The 12,166-nt window shown below is 38.7% G+C and overlaps 1 long non-coding RNA gene across 2 annotated transcripts; it reads left to right on the plus strand.

Moving 5' to 3' along the window:
* The first annotated feature begins 434 nt into the window (after positions 1–434).
* Positions 435–4,274, plus strand: LOC131621006 (uncharacterized). 2 transcript variants are annotated; one of them, XR_009289421.1, is made up of 4 exons: positions 435–757; positions 1,657–1,740; positions 1,846–1,967; positions 3,041–4,274. It is a non-coding gene; the product is annotated as an uncharacterized LOC131621006 (long non-coding RNA). The 2 variants fall into 2 exon arrangements; XR_009289416.1 differs by having other exon boundaries at positions 3,005–4,271.
* Positions 4,275–12,166: the final 7,892 nt, after the last annotated feature.

Raw genomic sequence — 12,166 nt, forward strand, 5'->3', positions numbered from 1 at the left:
GTGGGCTATCAAATGCCACTGTATTTGGAATTACTACTACAATTTTAATCTTTAATAGCACTCATTTAATATCGCTTTTTTTTAAAGTGCTATTAAAAAATTGAAATTGAAATCTATAATAGCCCTTTGATTATAAATGCTATTATAGGTTATTAACGAAGAGCAAAAAAAAATAACGCTGAGAGTTTAATAGCAGTTTTATGTGAAACGCTAATAAAGTAGTATTCCTATAATAGCACTTTGTTAAAAAGCGCTAATATAAAGCTTTCACCAAAATAACACATCAACGTAAAGTCGCGTGTTCGATGCATTCTGGCGACGTTTTCCATTTTATTAAAACTAACAATATTCTAAATGATATTTATTCTTTCTTTTAAAAAATATAACAAAAAAATAACGGACTTATATTTTTTATTATTCGTAACACAGCTATCTCACTTTCTCACTCACTTTCTTTTGTGATGAACCAATTTCATTCTTTTCTCCAAATTTAGGGTTAGGACTTCATAGAACTAAATACCTCCCCCTCATCTGTGATGAACCAATTTCATTCTTTTCTCCAAATTTAGGGTTAGGATTTCTAATGCATCATCACTTGTCCCAACCTTCTTCTTGAAACCCTTAACCTTCTTTACAAGGACACGAAGAGACGACTGTGTCTCGACCAGTCTACCACCGTGAAATTTGGTATACACAATCTCAATTGCTTCCACATTAAAGCTATGGGTTTCATTTTCCTTGATACTTGATTGGACTGGTAAGTATTTCTAATATATAAAATCTCAATTGAAATTAGTTTTTGAATTTCACTAGTTTTATCAAATTAGGGTTTTGACTAAATAGAAATTAAGCATGGCTTAGGGTCTTGATTCACTTTTATAAGTTTTTGTGGTGTTGATGGTAGGAAGTTAGGAGGGTGCATGGATCATTATTTATAAGGGTCAATGTTTTAGTGTTAGAATGGAGTTATTTAAGGGTTATTGTCTTCTGGTTGCTCGTGCTTGGTTTAGTGGGGTTTTATAAGTTCTTTATACCACTGTAACTTCTCAATCTTCTTTTTGAGGTTTCCCTCGAATTTCTCCTTTTGATTTGCATTGTTTGTGTCGTAAACCTTATTTTAAATATTGTCAAATACTTCCACCGTGAATTCCTCATCTTTATCGTCGTTCACATTTCTCGTGTATGAATCTTCTCTAACTAGTTTCTTGTGCTTTATTGATTTTCATTTGTGAATTTAAGGTTTCATAGGATTGTCGTCTTTTTTAGGTGTGCCGCACAACCCTTCATGCTCATATTCCCTTGTTGTAAGTTTCAGAAGATGATTTGAATTCATGACACCTTTTAGAATTTAAATCAAATTGCTTTCATATTATTGATTACTTTGAAGCTTTAGTAATATAGATTCTAGTATTAGTCCTACAAGTTTCACGCTCTATACTGCCAATCTCGGGCATTACGCAGAGTTTTGAGAGTCTCACTAGGCAATCCTCTGCCACTGTTTTTGTAATATGGCTTGTTGACGCTTATAGTAAAAATATAGAATATAAAAGAGGAAGAAAAAGACTTGATGGACCTTTTATTTTATTTTAATGTTGTCTCTAGATGGGTAAGTTCTATTTAGTGTGTAATAAACACATAAGTTTTTGCTTTTCACAGATGGATTCCTCCTGCATTACCAATAACCAAAATTCTAGTACACGACAAAGATTCTGGCTCCACACTTGCTGCTAGAAGGAGCAGGTACTTTCTACTATTTTATTTTTAGTCAGAGTGTATACAAGTTCAATAGTGTCTCTTTTGATCAAAACAAGTTTTTAATTTTCCTTGTTTTGATGAGTATTGTAGCATGTAGAACCTGAATGAACATTGGTTGATGCACAGAGGGTTGGGTTTGAGAATATGTTACATGCTTTAACATTAGAGAGAATATGTGGTTTTGTTCAGATACCGTCAATGCAACTTGCGAGGTACTACTCATTGTACTATGTATGTGTGATTTGTTTTAAATTAATTTGCTATTGAACAACAATAATCTAACTTTCTAGATGAAACTTGTTGATTTTGTAAAATTGATTAGAAGCTATAGCAGCATTTACATGAATTTTAGATAGAATGTACACTACCACGGTAACTCTTTCAGATTTATGTTATTTATCCATACCACTGATAAAGGTTAAACCCTTTTTGAACCGCTGATCTGTTTCAGTGGTAACAACATATAATATGTTAAAGGAAGTTCAAATCATGCTTTTACACACTGTATCAAATTAAACTTTTAACTAATGATGATGAGCCATGAATATCATGATTGTTAGAATAAGAATGAGCCACTGTCACTGGTCAAATAAATATTTGGCCATGGAGTATTCATTGATAGGAGTTTGGTTACTAAGTCTACTATATTTGTGTGTTACGTGCTGCCAAGGCCTATTCATATATGACTATTTTAAACTAGCATTTTTTAGGGTTGAAATAGTATTCATTTGGCTAATGTCATTGGTCCCACCCTCCTAATGAGAACAATCTTTTGTTATTGTTTGGACTTGCTAGCTCCAAAAGACAACTCTTAGTAGAAACACATTTCTAAAGCATGGAATAAATGCCTGGAAGTGGTACTTTTATGAACCCACCATCCTCTGAAGCACATCATTCTTGAATAACTATATATATTAAGCATATTAGTTTATTTTGATATGCACTTTCTATACTGAGATAGAAATCTTGTTATAGTCTTTTCGCTTTCTTTGATATATATGAATGTCCTAAGGCGTTTATTTCTCAACACTATTTTGTCATTTTTTATACATATTAATTAGACAGAGACAATTTTATTTTAATATTTGCTTATTATTGTGAGTTATAAGAAGGGTATTACAATTTTTAAGTGGTATCTCATGTCTTGTTATATTATTTTTGTTTTTGGACTCAATATTTGGTATGTTATAGAGGATCCAGTAAATCCTATGGTTTTTAAGTCCAAAAAGTATCTTAAAATTCCTGTCAGGAAGAAGATTGTTGTGATAAAAGGATTATATATTAGGTGAAAAGTAAACTCCATCAATGCATGATGCAAGTGCTTCAGTAGTTGGAAGAAATTCTGTGGATAGTGAAGCATTGACAAAGGATATGCATAAAAGAGGCTAGTTTGAAGTCAAGGCAAGTTCTAGTGTAGAACTCATTTTCCATTATAGGTTTGTTTCTTTGTTCATTATTTTGTGAGCAATTTTATTTCATTTGGTTTTTGTTTTGTTTTTATTCATGTTATATCCACTCTAAACATTGTTTCATAGATTGAATGGAAACATTAAGTAGAAAGATGGTTTGAATTTATTACAAGTGTATTATAATATATCTATTATTAATAAGGTTTTCATGAAATTATTAAATATGGAGTGAAACAAAATAGAAGAGAAAAAAGATAAGGGATATTTTAAGGACTCTATAAAAGGGATTCCTAAGATGGTTTTCATTAATTTTTGAACTCCCTGTCTTTCATAATTATGTGATTTATTTATTATAGCTTGATTTTGTTTGCACAATGAGTTGTGATTTTTTTTCATGACTAAGAGATTATTGATTACTAAGATGGTTGACACTAGTTTTTTCCCATATTTATTCACATACCTCGTTAAGTGGTTTATGAACTTTGTGAACTGTTGGAGCATAATGTAACTGATGTTAAGATTATTAATTGATATAATTTGGTGGCCCTATGAAATATGCTAAAGTAGTATCCTGATCCCATTTAGTGATTTAAATTAGTGCAAAAAAGAATGATCATGTAAACTAAATATTTCTAATGTATTGTGCCTTTAGTATGTAAAAGTTTTTTCTATTATGTATTTATTCATAGTTTGTGATTACTTTTAAATATTCCTTTTAATATTTTATATTTTAAATTTATGTAATTTTATCAATGCTCTATCTGGTTTTTGGCAGAAAAAAATGCTTTTGATAGGAGATGTCAATGATAGCGTTTTGTGTAAAAGTGGTATTAAATTAGATAGCTATAATAGCACTTTCTAAATAGTGCTATTAAAGTTTATTCATAAAACTCATGAAGTGGCAACGCCCTAACTATACTTCGATAGCACTTTTAGGAAATCGCTATTAAATACTTCACTATTAATAGCGCTTTAAAAGTGCTATTATATGTAGTTAACCTTTAATAGCGGGGGGTTTAATAGCGCTTAAAAGCGCTATTAAATGGCAAAAAAAAGCGCTATTAAATACCGTTTTTGGTGTAGTATATATAATTGGCGGAATAAAGAGTTACATGAGGAAAGGTTTGTGTGGCCTACAAATCCAGTGTCGGTAATAAGGCGGATTAAGGAAACAAAACTGTAATGGAACCGGAGCGTGTGTTGAGAATGATAAGGTGGATTCCTCCGGTGCATCATTATGTCAAGTTAAACACGAATGGCGCTTGTAAAGTGGGTAGTAATGTGGGATGCGACGACATGATTAGGGGAAGTCAAGGGGAATGATTAGTGGGTTTTGCTCGTTGTATTGGGGTTGCACTGTTTTGGAGGCGGAACTATGGGAGGTGTATGAAGGCATCAAATTAGCTTGGCAGATGGGATTCACAGAGGTTGAAATTAATGTAGACTCTGAAATGACGGTGAATGTGATTAAAACGGGGAAAATAAAACTGTCTTGTGGAGTTCCACTAGCAAATTAAATTAAAGCATGAATGCGAAGGAGTTGACAGATATATATTGTGCATGTTTTCCGTGAGGCGAATCGGTGTGCGGATGCGTTAGCTAATTTTGGGACAACACTGGATGTCTCAATCATTTTGTTTGATGACTACCCGTTAGAGATTAAGGAAATTTATGATGAGGATATTATGGGTTTTGCGATTCCTAGACTTATTCTAGTGTAATCTCGCTTTTTTCGGGCTAACGCCCTCTCTATTATAAAAAAAAACTCAATTGAGTGTTCACAATTTTTATCAGCTAACTCCACTTTTTTAGTTTGGGGTGTTTTGACTTTGACAAATTTACCCTTTGCCTTTAAGGAAATTTATTTGACCTTTTCTGGAGGTTTATCTACATATAAATCAAGCTCACGACACTTAAAAGATTTTATAACTGGTTTACATGATAATTTGTTCAAATTTATGTCCTCTTCAAAAGTTGTAATTTTGGGTCTAGGCACATTTTTGAGAATATTTTTCTCACGATCTTTAAAAGTGAAGCTATTGTCTAGGACCTGAATTTTCAGAAATTGGTGTTTGGAACCTTCAGAACATGGTTTCAATGTTTTCATCATCCTTAATTAATCTTGAACATCTCGTACTATTGAATTATATTTTCAACTTTAGTTGCAGTAATTTTTTGATCTCCTTCATAGTTTCTGACTAGAGAATTAATGATGCTTTTCACAATATATTGATTAGAAATTTTAAGAAATTCTTTGAAAGATAGAATTTTCAGTAATGCTTATGGATTTATTGTTAAATTTATTTTTCTTCTTATCCTAATTAAGGGGATAGTGCTTTCTTGTCTGTAGCAACTCCTTGTGCATTAACATGTATATAATGACCATTTTCAAACATGCACCAAATCTTCATCTTTAGACATGAAGAAACTATACAAACTGCTCTTACACCATGAAATTTGTTTAACATGTCCATTAAAAATTGTCAAAAAAAAACATGTCCATTAAAAAGAGGTGGTTTATTTAAAAATAATTGAGTACCATGATCTCGATTTTTAGTTACAAATTTTTAACTTTTATAATAAATAATGTTTAATAAAAGATCACTTGTGTCTAGGTGTTTGTTATTTGCTAATATTACAACGATTGAAAAGCTTGCAAATAGTTTCAAATGTTGTTCACTAGTTCAAAAGTCTTATAATCTGTTTGTTCCTTGTATTGACACAACTGTCATAATGTGACCATTGAGAGAACATTCTATATAGAGACCCAACATTGATGGTCTTCTGTCATATGGGCACTAGTGATCAATTCTTCATCTCAACACAAGTGGCCAGTTGCGTTGACTACAAATGACCAATGTTTATATGAGCAATTATGATTATATTTTCCTTAGGTGTATAGATAATCAACCTTGTTGTATTCAACACAAGTAATATTATTTCTAATGGCAAATGATCATATTAAAATTTGAGTTCTAGGAGGTTAAGCTTGTTAACTCTAGCCTTGATGATCAATTCTCTATCTAGGGGATAACTTTTAAACCTACAATTATCTACTCTTACTGTGTAAATCTAAGGTGATGATTAATAGTTTTGAGTACGAAAGAAATAAACTAAGCATTAGAAACAAATTATAAATTTAAAGGTATTACTTGTTGTCATACCCCAAAATTTTCCCATCTCATTTCTCCTTTCAAGCTCATACAAAAGCTCAAGACTCAAAGATACACTCTCCTAAACAATGGCTCCATGAATTAGGGTTTCAAATTCTCTAAAGAAAATCAGTGGTTCAAGGTCTCCAATGGATTTCATATGGCTCATGATGTTTCAAACTATCTTTATGGCAAAGTACAAGCTTCAATTCCAAGGATTGCCCAGTCAATTGCTTAGAAAGTCAACAGTCGACTAGTTTGACCTAAAAGTCAACTGTGGTCATAGTACAGTCAAAATTCCTGATTTTTTGTCAATATCGTCATTTTGAAGTATCATTCATCATTTGATCAAGGAATGATCATGATTCATCAAGAAAAGTTCAGAAATCAACAAAATCCAAAGTTTCTAAATTAGGGTTTTTGGGCTAAAAGTCAACTAAACTTTGAACAGCCATAACTTTCACATGGAACATCATAAATTTTCCATCCAAATCTCAATTTGAAGGAAATTGATTTCTATACAACTTTGTCTCTCACATGCCAAGTCTAAAAATGCTTCATTTGAGAGATATGGATCAAAACATTATAAGTCCTTTTTGAAAGTCAACCAAAAGCAGTTTTTTGTCAAAGCCAATATCATCAAGATAAAATCCACAAATGGAAACAATCTTCCAAATTAGCTTATAGAAGACATCATGAGGTTTCTAAAAAGTCCTAGAACTCTTCCATATCTTAAAAATTGAGGTAGATATGCTTTGTCAAAGTTGGACAATTTTGAGAGAAAAAAATGTGAAATAAAAGGCTCCAAAATGAATATTTTTGCAAAGGGACCCAATATTTCTTGGCCCAATCTTCACTGTCAAGTTATCCAAGGCCTCAAAATTCAATTGCCACGAAATTGTTTGATTTAGTTGATTTATTATGAATTTTTATTCATTTAAAAATGATTAAAATTAAGTAAATCACTAGAAAATTAAAGATATGGTTTAAGGGATCAATTTGAATCAAATCCAATCATCATTTACCCCCATATTCCATATAATTTTGTGCTCCCCAAGATTGAATAAAAAATATTGGAATTTGGCAAATCTAGAAAGATTGAAAATCATATTTTCAATCAAATTTTTCAAATTAGCAATCAAGGATTCAAGAAGATTCTTTCAAGTTTTATTGACCTAATTCATTCTCCTATATATAAGTAAGCATTGCAGACCTAAAGAACAAGTTTTGACAGCACCCATGAACCTTAGCCCGAGCTCCAAAGTTCAAGAAAAAACTCAAATCGGTTTTGAAAATTGGAGGCGTTTCAAAGGGTTTCAAGCATTGCAATACGTCTCTGAGGGTTCACTGAAGCTAACCAGATCCTCGTTCGTGATCAGCACCCCTTGAATCACCTCCTTCAAGCTCTAGTTTGTATCACTTTACATTTGTTCGATTAGGCTTTTTCATGCATCATTAGTGAATTTCATTCATATATTTGTGTTTAGTACCATGTTGTGATCAATTCTGGAGATTTATTGGTGTTTATATGCTGTTATGAACGATATACCATTATTTGGGTTTGTAGCTTCAATTGGGGATTTTCAGTACAAGTAAAATTTGGTCCGATTAAGGCCATGGTTGTGTTCGTGAGGTCTGGACGATTTCATCCATGGCCTCGCGAAAAATTTCTATCGCGTTTTGCTGTTATTCGTTATTCGCAGGGGCTATAGCAACGAAACGTCTGTAGGTAAAACCTATGGCAACGGATGAAGGTTGAAGATGATGTCATGGCAAGACATCATTGGGCAATTCAAATGGAACGCGCGCTTTTTCTTGTCCGAGTCTCCAGGGATCACGTGTGCGCGTCATAACAAGGGCCATGGTGCACCTTCTTGATCCAGCCATTAGATCCTGCCACTATCTCAATCCAACGCTCACAAAGCTGGCAGTCCATCATAGACCTCATTGGCTTGCCACACTGGATCGCAAGCTAAGTTTTCCAATTTTTTTTTTATTTCTATTTATTCAATAACTATTTCTTACATTGTTTGTTTGTTTATTTAATAAAACTTCTTTTAATTTTTTTTCTTTTTTTTATAAAATCATAATAATTTGTTTCTAAATAATATTTATTTGATTTAAATAATTAAAATACTTAATTTAATTTATTTGTTAATGATCGTACCTGATCAGAAGAATCGTCGTAGGCTGCTCGGACTGGATCTTCTAGGAAGGAGAAGGGGGGGGTGTACCTGCAAGGTACTCCAATGCCAAAGTAAGTTGACGAGCAAAGGAGCGCAAGTACTAGCTAAGAGTGAGTAAGAATTGAATACCTGACCCTCTAATTAAAGAGGGTATTTATAGCCCCCAGCGCTGGGCCATGATCTCGCTATTGGGTTGGACTCCCAAGCCCAACTAGGAGACTGCCAGGTTTCCTGAGCGGAAATATCGGAGGTGCGTGCATGCCCTCTGTCCTGGTTAACCGCTCCGAAGTTCCAGGGAGACGCGGTCTTTCAGGAGCCACGTGGAATCCGAGTTGTTCGGAGGGTTGAATATGAAGGAACCCTGCGCGGAGCAGAGTCCTCGGCAACGAAAGTGTTTGCGGGGTCGTCAGTGCCGAGCATGTCGGGTGCCATATGCTCCGGGGATATAGGGCAGCCGAGCATGTCTAAAGTGGGCATCCTAGGTGCGTAGGAGGGTCGTAGAAGGACGTGGGCCTCTGAGGTTTATTGGGCCGAAAATCATATTGGGCCTAACCTCGGCCCAGTCCAGAACAGGAGCCCCCCAAGTCGGAGTTTTCTGGTCAAGAAGCTGTGACTTTACTTTATGTGCGGCGTCCGGGGACCCTCGGGAGATGCTCGATGAGATATATTTCCTCGTCAACCAGACGTGCTCGGAGGAACAGCCGGTTGAGGGGCGAAACGTCGCGCGTGGGCGACACGCGCTGACGTGGCATAGGTAATAATGGCCTAGGGTCTAGGAGGCGGCCCTTGTCAGGAGAGGCGACGCTTCGCCTTCCGAGCCCTTTCCCTATAAAAAGGGGCGAATCCTTTCATTTGGAAGTTTCCCTCTCTCTGTTTACCTGCTCGGCATTAGACAGGCGTTCCTCGGAAGGTACTCTTCCAGATTGTTCAACACATCGTTCGTCTACCGAGAAGCTTATCCGGTCATCTTCATCATGTCTTCACGTAAGTCCGCTTCCCTCTTCGTTGCTTTATTCTTTTCCTTAGGGTTTGTGCGCGTTATTTTCGCGGTCGTCGTCGTAAATGTAGGCCGGGTCCAACGAGCGGTTGTTGTTTCCTCCTCGGGTTATCCAGGCGATGCCCGGGGGTTAGCGTGGGTCGGTGGTCCAGATGATGTGGCGTTGGACCGGCGTGCCTGTTCGGATACGATTTTTCGTTGTCGCGTCACGTCATTTTGCGAGTCCCCAGCTAACGGGCGTCTTTCCTCGACGAGGGTTTAGCCGAGGGCTCCGCAGCTCCTGCTCTACCCTTTCGCTTGCATTGCAGTGGAAGGGTGGATTTGATGAACTGTCGAATTCACTTTCTCCCTTCTGCGTGCAGGTGGATCTGATTCGAGCGCCAGCTCGGAGTCCAGCTCGGAATCCGAATCATGGAGTAGCGAGTCGGACGGCTCGACGGCCACTAGCTCCGATGTTGAGATCATCGAGGATCAAAATGCGCCCCCTCTGGTCGACAATGACCATGCTGGTTCTCCGGCTTCCGACGCCGAGGGAGGGGTGTCCCCAATGCCCTTGTTTAGTTACGAATGCACGGTTACGGCCGACTGGATAGCCGAGGAAGCCTTGACGGTCACTTCCCGATACACTGAGTCTCTAGACGGGGCCTTCACAGAAATCGAGGTTTTGAGAGAGGGCGAAGCGCCGAATTATCAAGTGACGTGCCCGTCTCAGGACGAGCGCATATGCTCTCGGTTCAACGGGGATGGCTTTGCGATGTATGAATATGTGTTCAAGGAGCTCGGCTTCCGAATGCCGTTCTCTGACTTTCAGAAATCGATGATGGCGTTTCTAAATTTGGCGCCGTCTCAATTGCATCCCAATGCTTTTGCTTTTATGCGAGCATTCGAGATCGTCTGTGATTATTTGGGTATTGGTGCCACGACCGCATTGTTCGGCCGGTGTTTTCGTGTCCAGAGGCAGGCGGCAGACGGGCGATATGGCTGGGTCTCGTTCAAAAATGCCGAGCGGAAGCTCTTCGGGATGTACACTGACTCTGTGAAAGGTTTCAAGGACCGATACTTTGTCGTTCGTCCGCTCAGCCCGACGGCTTACTACGATGTGTCGGATTCCGTGGTCCTTCGTGACGCCGACGGGGAGTTAGTGAGGGGTGAGGACAGGCAGGTAGCAAGGGAATTCTGTACGAGGTTCCCGTTTTTCTGGTGGAAAGGTCACTTCTCGTCTCCCCCCAAGCATTACGTTTGGGAAGATGGGGACCTGGACGAGCAGGATGCAGAGTCCTACTCGGTCCTATGCAAATACGTAGACAGCTTTACTATGTCCCGGTGGGTGACGAGGAACGGGAATCCCGTATTGGACGAGAATGGCGTGCCGGTCGTGGAGCAGCGGCCTATTAATACCAAGGCTTTGTTATCCTGTCGGACTCCCGAGGAGACTCGGGCGTTGTTAGGTCGTGCCTATTCACCCTGCTTTCCCTTTTTTGTCCAGTGTTTTTGCTAACTCATTTGTTTTCTTTTTTTTTTCTTTGTAGATGCCATGCCGGAGAAGGAAGACGCGGTCCTGAAGATGGCCCTGGATGCGAAGAGGAACCAGAAGAAGAAGAATCGGGGAACCGGTGCTGCAGAGAACTCGGCCTCGGCAGGTTCTCCTCGGATGAAGGAGGACGAGAGGGCTTCCAAGAGATCTCGTGCTACCGAGGGGGGACGTCATGAGCCGTCGAGCCTTGGTCCCGAGCGTGGCTTTGTATTGCCTCCTTGCTACAAGGATGGAGGTTACTTCGAGAAGTTTCCCCTGGTTACCTCTCCGGATGAAGCTCGTCGGATCGGTGAGATGGACCCTCTGTCCCTTCAGAAACAGCTGGCGTGTGACGGTGCTGCCGTGATGAGGGTTTTGGGGATGGCCCGAATGTTAGCTAACGGTGGCTCGGGCTCGTCCGAGGCGGCAAAGAAGACTGCCGAGGACAGGGTGAAGACCCTGGAGACTGATCGCAAGGAGTTGAAGAAAAAGATCGACGCGGTTCTCAAGCAGAAGGACGGGGAGATTGCGGCGGAGAAGAAAAAGCTTGCCGACCTTCAGCTTGAGTGGGCTCCCTCGGCTGACGAGTCGCCGGATGTGGCTGCTCTGCAGACTAGGGCTGAATTCGTGGAGAAGATAGATGGCCTGAAGATAAGCTTGGCCGACATGGCTGAAGTCGGTTTCGAGCGTGCTGTTCGTCAACTGAGGCTTCTAAACCCTGGTTTGAAGGAGGATAATATCGGGCTTTCCTCGAAGATTGTGGACGGCGCGTTGGTGCCCGAGTCTCCAGGGAGTGAAGAGTAGACAGTGGTCCTGGGCCTGCGTGCCCTTCTTCTTCGGCCTGCGTGCCATCTTATCTTTTGTTGGGTGATGCCCAGACTATTTTTGGGGCCTGCGTGCCCGGCATATGATTGTAACCTTTGGACATCGTTGGCCAATTTGGTCGGCAGTTTTAATGCTTTATAACCTTGCCTGTTTATATTTGTTTATTTGCACTTCCACAGTATTATCGTTGTATGCTCGTATTTTGATAACTTTTCTGTTGGTTATGCCGAGGAATTACTTCAACACTTAGGATATTTTTTGATTGTTATTGGATACGCTCGGGTATCCCGGGGACTTACCCCGATACTTGAGACATTTTGGGCAACTAT

The sequence above is a fragment of the Vicia villosa genome, linkage group LG1 (assembly GCF_029867415.1).
Source record: "Vicia villosa cultivar HV-30 ecotype Madison, WI linkage group LG1, Vvil1.0, whole genome shotgun sequence".
Classification (NCBI taxonomy): Eukaryota; Viridiplantae; Streptophyta; class Magnoliopsida; order Fabales; family Fabaceae; genus Vicia; species Vicia villosa.